Below are 12,607 nucleotides of genomic sequence, written 5' to 3'. Positions count from 1 at the left end.
TTCCAGGGGTTGTGTTTGGGGAAAGGCTTGGTAAGGGCTGATAAGCCGTGCCCCCCTTTGTCCATGCAGTCTTGCATTTCAACCTGGACCATGTACTAGTCCTTGGGGGAACCCCTATTGCTGCCCCTCTGTCCCCCAATATCCCTGCTGTCCTAGAGGGTCATCGTTGCTTGTATGGAGGTGTTCATTTATAATTAATGTAGATTCCCTGATGGACCATTGGAGGTTTCCATGAGGCCGTTTTAAAGGCCTTTATTTGTAAATTCCTGTTGGTTTAGTGGAATCTATTACGCCTTTGATCCATAAAAATGAATCCCTGGTGGGTTAGTGGCTTGCTTTACCCGCTTGGGCTCCAGCTAACGCTGTCGGCGGGAGCTGCGCTTTCCTTTTCCTGTCGGTGTCCGGTGCAGTTGCGCTTGCCGCAGCGAAGCACGGACCTTCGCCAGATAACATTGCGTCACGCAACACCACCCTCTGTTTCTGGGATCCTTTCCAGTCTCCACTGAGGTCTTCTCTGGCAAGGAAGTCATCACAGCGCTCCCGGGGCCGTCTCGAGCCTGGCGGTGCTCGTCTTCGTCATTGTCAGGGCTCCGGCTCCTCGTTGTGGCAGGGACGCCAACATCTGTTCAGGTATGCCTGGGCAGGGATGAGGCCTGCCCACACCCAGACACCATGAATGTTTGGAAGAATAGCAGCTATTGTGTTTTAGTAGACCATGCTCAATTTTGACTGCCAGTCACGTTTGTGCTGCTCAAAAATCTAATTGTTTCAATTCATACTAGCAATCAATTGTTGAACACTTCGCTTTCCACGTAGAAATACATGATAGAAGGAAGTCTGTTTACAATAGTTTGACTACCATTGGGTGATACACTTGTCTATTCTTCTTAGAATTTTACTTTTTTTGTCCTCTGTAGTGGACTTCCTACCTCAGCCAGACGTCCTTGCAGTTAATGCTTAGATACAAACCATCCAACTGCCAGAGAGACACTTGTCCAGTCCTGCTTATCAAGGAGGCGGCCAATGAACTGGCTCCCTTCATCACTTCCTTCATTAATGGTTCATTCAAATCCAGCATATTACCCAATAATCTGAAAGATGCATGGTTACTCCCCTTATTAAAAAAAACATCACTAGACCCTAACAACCCTGCTAACTACAGACCCATCACAACGGTTCCATTTCTGTTAAAAATTCTGGACCATCTGCAGATATAGCAATACCTTGAATCCAACAATCTGCTAGGACTGAGACAATCGGGATTCAGACCTAGACATGAAATAGAAACTGCGCTAATTGACCTGAAGACCCAAATCCAGACTCTGAAAGACAAGGGAAAATTGGCTTTGCTTCTGTTACTTGAAATTGCAGCGGCATTTGATTTGGTGAATCACAAAATCTTATGAAAACACCTAATCTGCTGCGCACTTCTCGGATCAAGCAAATGCTTGGATTGAGTCCTTCCTTAACAATAAATCCATCAGGGTCTTTGCACATTTAGCCCCTCCCATACCCACCCCAGTCACATGCGGGGTTTCACAAGGATCCTGTGCGTTCACTAAGCCACTTTTTGGTAGTCTTCATTATCTGGGGGTCACGTATACCAATTATGCGGATGACACCCAGATACTCATCCCCATCACTGGCGATCACACTGTAGACAGTAAGACCCTCAACGACATCTACAGCATTATACAAGCCTGGATGGCGAAGCATTGGCTCTGTCTCAACGATGAGAAGACAGAGCTGCTTCTCTTAGGGTCCACAACCAAACTGAACAAATCGACGGTAATGTAATTAAAGTAGCCAATTTTGTGAAAACTCTAGGAATCTACATCGGCCGCTCTCACGCTAACAAGACAAACTAGCGGCCTGGCATTATCTACAGCTCATACCTGTAAATTCATTACGGCCTGCCGCCCTTACTTGACTACAACCAACTGCATCTCAATAGCTAGAGCACTAGTCCTATCGAAGCTCGATTATTGCAATGTGCTTTACCTGAGCATGTCACAACAAAGCCTCAACAAAATGCAAGTGATGCAAAATAACGCTGTCAGATCAGCCCTGAACATTCACAGGAAGCAACATACCTCCGCAACCAGACATTCAATAAATTGGCTTAACATTAAGCAAAGAATTGACCTGAAAACACTCCCCGTCACCCATAAGTGCCTTTCCAACCAAGCCCCTATTTACCTTTCTGACACTATAACACGTCATTCTACATGACCCACTAGAACAGCCCAGTCTCCATTCCACGCTTCAAGCAAAAACGTGCAGGTGGGGCCAGCTTCCCAGTCCTCGCGGCCAAGAAATGGAATGCACTCCCAGTATCCTTAAGAGAGAAACCCTCATTTCTCCTTTTCCGGAAAAATGTTAAAGCCTGGCTCCACGAGTTAGACCTTAATGTGGTTGTATAAATAGCTAGCCCAAGAGAAAACAATCACTACCTGTTGTGTACATATGTAAACCTGACCATTTTGTAATGTTGACCAATGTATATTTGTAAATACTTGTATATATCCTCTATGCTCATTTGTACTGTATTATTCCAGAGCTGTACTTTATTTTCTGTTGTAACTTGTATGAATAGCGCCCAGATGCCCCTGGGCTTGGTTGCACTCTATAAATAAACTAAACTAAACCAACAATTGTGTGCACCCTTCACTCAGACTAACGTGCTGTTGCATACCACTGAACCTTTGTTCTCCACTTTGAGGGAAGGAGGACTACTGTATTGGGCACGTGATGTGTGTCCTCCACTCAATGCCCTGCTTCTCCAGATCACAAACCCATTTTCTCCCTTTTGAGGGAAAGGCGAGTACTGTAATGGCCAAGCGATTAACTGAATACGCAAAACTAGTTTCATGATTTACTTGTGTTTATTTATATCACAGCAGAAACGAGGAAGGGGTAAGGCCTCTGGAGGTCTCTACGTAGTAAAATAAAAGTTGGACTCGAATAAAGAAACTGTGTTAAGAGTTGGGGAGTAAAATAAAGATTGTGATGTTTCTCTATTCTCTTATTGGCCACAGTGATACGGATCAGGTTTGTCACCCTGTGTGGGTTAAACAGTCACTGATTCTGTGATGTGTGTTTATAGTCATTTTTTTTAGCCACTGAGATCTTTTTTTGTCTGGATGCTGCTGTGATCCTCCTGAGATCTTTCATTGTCAAGTTGATCCCCCCCCAGGATTTACTGCTTCATAATAACCACATCGCAGGTGACTTGGGTTGTCTTGACCAGGCTCGGGCATCAGACTCTTACATTTATATGGAACCTCGGAGGGTAGTATTTTGTTCACCACCACGCTAGGCTGCATTGCCCCTGAAGAGCTTTAGTGTGGGTGCTGTCGGTTCTTAACACTGCTTTGAACTGATCTCAGCATCCTGTTTCCCACCCTGGCTTTTCCTCTTTTTCTTTTTCTTCTATGTTCTTTTCACACCTGTTCTCTTTCTCTCTTTTACCACTCCACGTTCCACCCACCTGTCATGCTCCTCATCTCCCTCCAGGAAGTTTCTTGCATCCTCTCCTCATTTGTCTCTTACATCCCTTCCATGTATGTTTGTCTTTTTCCCTACTCCTTTTAGATACTCTCGCCCTCATAAGTGTTGTTCTCCCTCCTCTACTCGTTCGCTCCCTCTAGATGTTTCGCCCTACTCTGTCCTTTCCCTTCTCTCTGTTCTGCCTTCCCACAATTCTCGCTCTTCTTCCCTATTGCCAACCTACTCTTAACTCCCACACCATTTCTTGCCATGAGCACTTTTATACTCCTCTCTGGGCTGTAAATGGGACATTGACTGCAAAATTGGGAGCAAAGGGATTGGGCATTCCCACTGACTGGCTCCTGTTGGAACTACAATTCCTTCATGTGTCTGTTTGGAATTGGCTGGAATACGCATTTCCAAGTACCACCTCCAGGGCAACCATCCCTAGCTACCAGATACCCAGGACCTGGCCTCCTGTCACAATAGCCGCCTGTAAAGGGGTCAAGAGTAAGACTCTTAACACAGTGGCTTCTTGGGTATTGGTTATACAATTTTATTCAACAAAATCATAATACGGTTGGAGGAAATCCTATCTAGCCCTAAACTCTAAGAGGGGTTTCCCTGCCTCAAAACTAAGGAACGTCTGTGTCAGGATATTAAACAAAAAGGGTCCTGTGTCCAAACCTTAGACTGACCCTTACACTAATATGTGCACAAGGGTATTTCTGTGACCTATACACTTATAGCTTTTCCTCAGAGTTCCAAAAACAGAAAGATTTAAGGTGTAGAAAAGAAAGGAATAAAGTTCCACCAGGAATGGGGTCCCCCTTCCCCTAGATTTCTCCTGGTAAATGAAAGGTTGCTTTATCACAGTTCACGATTGTTTCAAGGAGCATGAACCTTGAGCCTCCTTCAAACACAGTTTTCTCCAGTGTTCAGATTCTCGTCGTCCTATATTTTCATTGACTTTAAAGGTGCATGGTTCTCCCCTTTTCCATTGTTAGTCTTCCTTATACCACTGGTATACTCTCCTGCCAGGGTAGTTGCACCTCAAGTCATCAAAGAAGGGGCCTGGTTCTTCCCTTTTAATAGTTTCACAATTTCACACTCCTGGTTTACTCTCCTGCCATAGTATCAAAGGGTCTCTTTATTTCTCTTTGTTGTATGTCCGGTACAGAATCACAGCCTGCCTGGTTCACTAACCTGCCAGGGATTTCTGTTTTTTTACATCACTTTTCCTCTTATCCATGAAATAATATTTGTCCTTTACTGGGTCACTGACCCTTGCTTAGCACAGTCCGTTTCAATATTCACTTTTTCTGCTTCTTCTAAACTGTTATGTGTTCTGTCTTTCCGCTGTGCTTTCGCCATCACTGCGGCCCAATTATGGAACAAGCTTCCGGTATCCATAAAATACTGATCCAACCATCTGTCATTTAGAAAGGCCATCAAAACCAATCTGTTTTTGCCCTCTGTGACGTGGCCCTGCCTGTCGTGCTTTGTCTCTCTAGCGCCATGATACCCTCGGGTGGCCACGTGCTTTAAAAGTTTTCCTAACATAACTCTTCATTTCAAACATTGTTTCTCTTCCCTTTTTCCAATACTACTCGCATTTATTTCTCTTTTGAGGCGTTGGGTCATCGACCATTTGGTATTGTTCACAAATGTATCCATTTCTTCAAAGGCTTCACTTTGTCTCTCTCGTGCTGTTTCTCTGACATGGCGTACACTTTCAGGCACCCCGGAAACCCATCTGCTTTCTCGGGGTTTACCGGGCAGCTTTAGTGTTTCTCGTATCTGTCCTCTTCGATTTGCTGATTCGGCATGTGTCCCATTAGCTGGTTAGCCCTTGCTTTGCCTTTCTCTGCTATGCACAGCTCCCACTGCTTCAGTCTCAAGAAGGGAGCTTCATTAATTCCAGCTTTTCTGCACACCGTTCGGGGTAGCCTCAATGCTGCTCATTGCAGTTTGCTAGTTTCCAGCGTTCTGAACAGCCTCGGAATAAGTTACCAAACAACTCTGTCTCTCAGTTGTCTGTCAGCTGTGGCAGTTTGGAACTTCCTGGCATTGCTGAACAATTTCTATAGACTAGACCGCAGCGTTGGCTTACTGCTTCCAGTCATCTTCATTGCTCTCTTCCTCATCTCAGTACGGGGGGGGGGGGTGTGGCAAATACGGTGATTAAATGGGAATACCTGGATGTTGTTCATCTACATTACAATAAGCCATATAAGTTTGTTGTAAAGGTACCTGGATGTCATTAGAAAGGCTGCAAGATTATGTTGGTCCAGTATTTTCTTGTCCCTCTGGAGTTTGTATTTTCTCACCCATTCCCCATATAGCCACTCCCAGGGTCAGTTAGCTTCTGCCTTTTCCTAGCCACGTAAGAGAAGCTCCTCTCCAGAGAAACAGTTATAATGTTGCTAGATTCGTCACACTCCCCTGTGACACCAGGTACTTAGTAATATGCCATTTTAAAAAATGCTTCATTGTTTCTTTTGGTACCATAGTCGTGTAATGGCTTTCAAATCTGACTTTGAGAACAGCAATTGCTTTGTTTATGTTTTTGGTGTCTGAACCTGTGTTTTTGTGATTGGAAGACAAAGATTAGAGGGTACCTGGAGCGCTTCCAAAGTCTGCCACAGTATTGAGACAGTGTCAAAAGGCGTCTGTGAGTCTATAGAAGTGAGATATATTGCTTGGGACTTCAATTGCACACACTGCAGAATTGGATATCACCAGAAAGGCCTGTTCTATTGTAGAGGTCCCTTTGTGAAATCCTGCATAGGCTATTGAGAGTATATTAAGTCGGTCCATTCTTCAAGTCGATGCAACAGACATTTACAATATATTTTAGCCAGAGAGTCAATTGGGAAAATCTGTCTTTAGTTCGAAGGCAGTTTGTGGTCACCCTTTCTATATATTGGTATTGTAGTTGCACCCCCTCCAACTATGTGGGGTGGGGGTAAAAGGGGAGTACTCACTATTGACCTAATTAAAAAAACATTGTTAAAAAGGGGGCCCGCATTTCCACATTGCTCTTATAAAGGTCTGAGGGGATCAAATCGGGTCTGGGGGGTGGGGAGGCTTTGCCAGAATGTTGTGAGCAGATAGCCTTGTTTTCTCTACTTCGAAGTTCAGAGGGCAATCGTTTGGGCCAGATAAATCCTATGGTTCTTGAGGGCTCCCCGTTGAGATATGGAGGGCAATTTCTCTGTATAATACAAACACTGGTAGTAGTCGTGCCAGATGTGGGGAATATTGTTGGTTATACAATCACTCTCTGGTCTCACTCCGGACCATACAATATGCCAACATTCTTTGCTATGTGTATTGGCTGCATCTAAAGAAGAAACCCAGAGAGCCTAGTTAAACGTAGCTTTCTTCTTAGCCGTTAGTCTTCTAATCTATTCTTATATTTGTTACTCTTTCTTCCTTCAGTTGGGATCAGTGCTTACAAGAGGGCCAATTTTTGAAGGAGTCAGGCTGTAAAGGGCATCCAACGCCTTACTTATGGGACGTACATTGCAAGGCTTCATTCAGGCTAGGAGGAGAATGCCCTTGACACGGATGGAAAAAAGATCCACCTGCACAGTGACCTACCTCAGAGGCAGACAAACTCTGACCATACCAGCGGCGTGCAATAATCGAAGTGTTTGCATCTGATCAAAATGGAGACAGGCAGCAAAAGCTTTGTAGGCATTCAGGAGGCTAGTATTGTTTCCCCCTCACATTGTGCAGTCGGCTGCTGGGCACACAGACACCCCAGTGAGAGGAATGTGAATGGGCCTGGATTCTTGCAGAGTTGCCTGGCAGTAAGCTCTTACCAGAAGTACAGGAAAAGGTCAAGGCCTTGACTCTTTCACTGTAGGTCTGAAGCGTTTAATAAAAAAAGACCACTCTCTCACAACAAGAAGCCTTTTAGCCTACTATAAGCCTGCAGCACTGGAACGGCTGAGGTGCACCTAGGACCTCAACGGGTTTTGGTGGGTTCCTGGCAGAAAAGCCCAAGATTGACAGCCCTCCAACCTCCACCGTCCCAGCAGCATACAACACCAGTGGGCGGACCGGTATCCCTCTAATTTCAGTATGGAGGTGGGTGTGGGGGGCATTGGACACGCTGATAACCCCTTAGCCAGCCTACCCCCTTTAAGAATTGCCATCAAATCTGTAAGGAGGACTTCATAAAGTCTTGAAGTCGGATGTAATACAGATAGTATGTTTAATCTCACCAGCCAAGGAAGGACAAGTCTGGTTGGGATGGTACAATATGCTAATGTTTATTTATAAAGGGCCTATACATAAGCAGTGTTTCAAAGTGCTCACGGAGGGTGGGAACACAGGGGGGCGGGGGGGAAACATACGCTCAGAGTCCTTGAAATTCTGAGACGATAACGGTCTGCACAGGCAGAGTAAGTGAAAAAGGATACATTTAACAGTTGAGATACAGCAAATAGGCCTGACAGCGATTCTGTGGTTGTTTCAAGTGCACATTAAGGGGCGAAGACAAGGGAGAACAGACAGACTATCTTCAGGCAGAGATGCATTTAGATTGTGCAAGTGCAAGACGGTCAAGGGAGGGGGGGGGGCTGGTTCAAGTGCACCCAGTTGATAGAAGTGTGGAGAGAGACTCTCTCGGGTTTATTCAGAAGTGCAATGAGGGGGATGGGGTGCAGAGGCATGTGCAAAGAGGACTGGCAGGGGTGCCAGGGACCTGTGAAACTCTGAGGTACACCAGGCGGCCAGTGAGCAAAGATGTATGGAAGAGGAGGGAGAGATGGAAAGAGCAGAGAGCTAAGTTAGCAGGGTCAGGGGAGAGAGGAGTGACTGTTGAGTGCAGACTGCTTCCTGCTTGTCCTGCTGCACGTCATGCTTGGATTCCGCTGAAGATGCTTATTTCTTGTGGAACTTTATCAACCTACTGGAATCAACTTGGGTACTTTTTCACCTCTACAAATAGCCTATAATTCCACTATCTTCATTATATTAACTTATACCTTACTAGTATCTTATCTTTCTTATGTATTTCTCTAGCCATGCCCATTATCCCATGATTCTCCTTAAAAACAGGCAGCCGCGCACTGCAGAGTGCCTGTTGAGTGCAGGTCCGGGTGCCACGTTCGCCTATCTTGCTCATCAATCCCACATCTCTGACCATCAAGCCGTGTGAAGGCTTTCCCAAGTAGCAAGCCTTCGTAAGTATTCATGGCGGCATACCGCCTACGTCTGGAATACCCCATCTAGCTCTTGCTCATTTGAACAAACAATCGAGACCTGCAGTAACCCTTCTAGAGAGTGATTTTAAAATCACGTGGCACCTGCTCTCCACATCCCCTAGGCATCAATGCTGTTATTAGGAGTTCCTGCTACAACGCTAAAGACGATACTACCACAAACCCTACCTTAAAGCCACCTACCACCGCAGGTTGTGCTAACCTGCCAAGCCACCCTCTGACCACTTTTTCCCATCCTATTAGTACTCTCTCAGATGCTACAATGGAGCTTTGTACAACTCCAATTTCCCTTGAGCAAGATTAGGACCCGGATCTTTATCACACCCCGAATGTGACTCACCCGCACATGCTTTCCTGAGAAGCACATGCTAATATACACGTCCTTGATTCATCTTCAAGCCCGCTACTTTACTCAAAAGTTTTAAAGTCCAATCCTCCACCTGAAACTCTTCCCCATCACACTTCTATGCAGATATCCACCAGCTCCCGCCCTTACCCATTTGAAAATCAAGCATCCCTAATTGCTCATACCTCGGCTCAAGAACTACCAACTGTTTTTCCACCTCAAGCTGTTGATGTTCATACGACTAGACTTTCAACTTCGCCAGATTTATACCCCAATGAGGAGTCTGCTGGCAATCAAACTCATCTGGATTCCGATTCATCTCTAGTAGCCTCCTTCAGCACCGAGACCATTTTTGGGTTTTCCGGCAACTACTTCCATCGATTCAGTCATCATTGCTGTGAATTCATGCATTTTTACCTTGACCAAATTGTATGAATTTTAGTTAGAATGGACTGATTTGCAGTTTTTTTTTTTTTTTTTTTTTTACCCAGACTCTGATAGATAAAGTTGACTGGATTACATGTAACTTGGTGAAGAACTGTAATCCAAATGGCAATCCTGCACTAGCTCCTCTGGCTGATTTATCACTATTGGACATGTCTATGCCTAGCAACAGAGAAGTGGGCAGCACCTTGCCTAATCCTGTTCTAGCTCAATCCATTATACTGGTACCTTCTGCGCCAACATCTCTATTAAATCAATTGAACACTTTACCCAACTCTCCAGAAATTCAAGATCTGTCTAATATTGAAATTCTGCTATTCGATGCATTTCAAACTAGAGCACAAGGCAGGGAAGAAAAAAATCAGTGAATCTACCAAGGATGCCAGTAAGAAACCAAGTAACCTATCTTTGCCTAATAAAAGAAATTCTTATCAAAGCCGAACCGAGTGTGTCTCCAGTTGATACCGATGACGCTGCCCATGTAAGATCCGCTGATGCTCAACCCCATGACTCGGCAACTGCTGCTCACACTCTGTTGCCTCAACTAGCTCCCTCTGAAGACATTGTACAAGGTTCTGGTATAACTTTGGAAGTGCGTGACTCCTCCAGTTTACCACTTGCATTCAAAGATGTAGCTAAAGTGGCTATCGCTGATGATGACTTGATTAATCTATCGGTCTATTATAACACATCTTCTCTGCTGGTTGCAGAAATCATTCACCAAAGTCTTCATTCCTTGCATCGTCCTGCAATTAAACACAAGCAAACATTCTGTGTAAATTCGGACGTAGAACCTAAACCTTGGCCCAAAAACGATACTTCCCACAATCCCCCCACCCCCACCGTGCCAATCAAATTCAATCCTTACCACGAATTGCTCCAACGAATCCAGATATTTCTAATGCTAAGGAGATCAGCGTTTTGGACACTGATACATTACTTCTAACCATGAGGGACCGAATGCAAATGGATCCATATCCTGACAGAACGACATTGCTGGCTATCTTCAATACCTTGCAGAGGCTCCAACACAAGATATTGAAGCAGTCAGATATTTGGACCCGTCTAACCTATATATGGTAGAAGTACATATACCATCCAGAATCGTTAAAAAACTAATCCGGCAGACTTGTTATGAATTGTTACAACATGGTATCCTAATAGAAATTCGAGCAAATCCTCTGCCTTCATTACAAGTTCAGATTCATCAACCTAGTTCTTAAGTGCCAGTATCATCAGATCCCAAATGTGGGGATTATGCTCCACAACCACCATGTTGTCAGTGCAAGGGAGAGATGCCGCCCTCTCTCCAGCAACACTCCAATATACCACAATTTCAGCCCAAATCAAAATGGCCATGGCTATCTGAAACTGCTAAAATTATGGCAAAACCCCTCAGCAACTAGCGTGATATTCCAAATCGATACCATCAACTCTCGCTAGCGGTTTGGAATACCAGAGGGTTTTCACATCTTATATCATCCGAAGCTGATTTCCTTAACACCTATGATGCAGTCATGCTACAAGAAACATGGCTTACATCTGAACCCATATGGCCAAGCCATCATTTGGCCTGAGTTCCAGCTATTAAAGCTCCTAGAGGGAGACTAGCTTCGAGGCTGCTAACTGCGGTTTACTACAATTGAAGAACTACACTTTGAAAAATCTCATTCCCCTCATCCAGGTATTCAACTGGTGATTGTTTTCAACCTCAAATATTCATCACCCCCTCTTTCCCAAAACAGCATTCATAAATATTTACTGGAATCCGCTAGCAATAAATGAATCCAAATTTATCCAGTTAGTCGAATCAATCCTTGATTCTATTCTCTTGGACCTGAAAATACAGTCAACTATCATAGCAGGGGACTTCAATATCAATTGCTTCGCACCTCGGTCTAAAGGCCCTAATTTGCGGCTAGCCAAGTGGACTATGTTGATGCAAGTTACAGTTCATCATGTTAAATGGGTCATCCAGTGAAGATACTCCCCCCTGCTCCAACATGGACAAGAGGAACATACTCTTCTATACTTATATTTCTGTCAATGCAAACAAAAGAATTGCATCCTTCAAAATAATTATGAATCCAGCCAGTAATCATGATATTCTGCAAGTCCAATGGCTACATCATATTGCACAATCTGACCAGCATTATTCCCAGCCCTTACCTCTAAACCAGAGCCGAAATCGGCTCTTGTGGAGAGCTGCTGATTTAACTACCCTAGCTCATCGCCTAACTCATCCTCTTATAGACAAAGATTCAACAGAGAGGCTGGATTACCCAAGGCAGCTGAATGTATTTAAACCATGCAATTCTAAATTCACTCGTCCTATATTTAAGCATAAATACAATTCGATTGCTGAAATTCATGAGTATAAAAAGAAGCTGTACCAAGCGCTATGAGCACTATGCCCATTGAACTCTAAAACTCAAAGAACTAAGTACAAAAATAAAATAAAACAAATTCTAGCTCTTAACAAACAAGCTCAGGCAGTACAAATGTTAACAGCTCTGATGCAAAAGTCAGCGGGAGAAATCTGGAATTTAATAAATGAGACCAAACCGACTGCTCTCCAATCCCTAGTGCTTAATACCATTGACGAACAAGCATGGGCGACGTACTTTACATTACTCTTAAACAACCCGGCATTGCAGCAGACGAGGCCCCTACTTAGCCTCCAGACATGCTAGAATCAATCAAATTTGATAAAGAAGATATCGTCACATTATTCAGAAACCTGAGCCCTTCTAGAGCCCTGTAACTTTAAAAGCCCATCCGACAGAATGGAAAATAATCCTTGAGATTATATTCTTGCAAGTAATCTCTACAGGTCGAAATCCCTTCATCCTGGTGTGAAGCAATTGTAATTCCCATCTTTTAAAAAAGGAAATGGGAACAATCCTACTAATTATAGACCGATAACACTCCTTGACGTGCCGGGAAAGATATTTGCGAGGCTCATTCTTGGTGCATTCAAAACGTGGCTTGCTGATACTAATCTTCTAGACACGCATCAGTCTGGTTTTATAAAGGGGGTAGGAACAGTTTTAAATTTAACAATTTTATCAGCAATCAAAAGGCAAGTGAT

The sequence above is a fragment of the Ambystoma mexicanum genome, chromosome 5p (genome assembly GCF_040938575.1).
Source record: "Ambystoma mexicanum isolate Mex_15411 chromosome 5p, UKY_AmexF1_1, whole genome shotgun sequence".
Taxonomy (NCBI): domain Eukaryota; kingdom Metazoa; phylum Chordata; class Amphibia; order Caudata; family Ambystomatidae; genus Ambystoma; species Ambystoma mexicanum.
Note: the sequence above shows the minus strand (reverse complement) of the source record.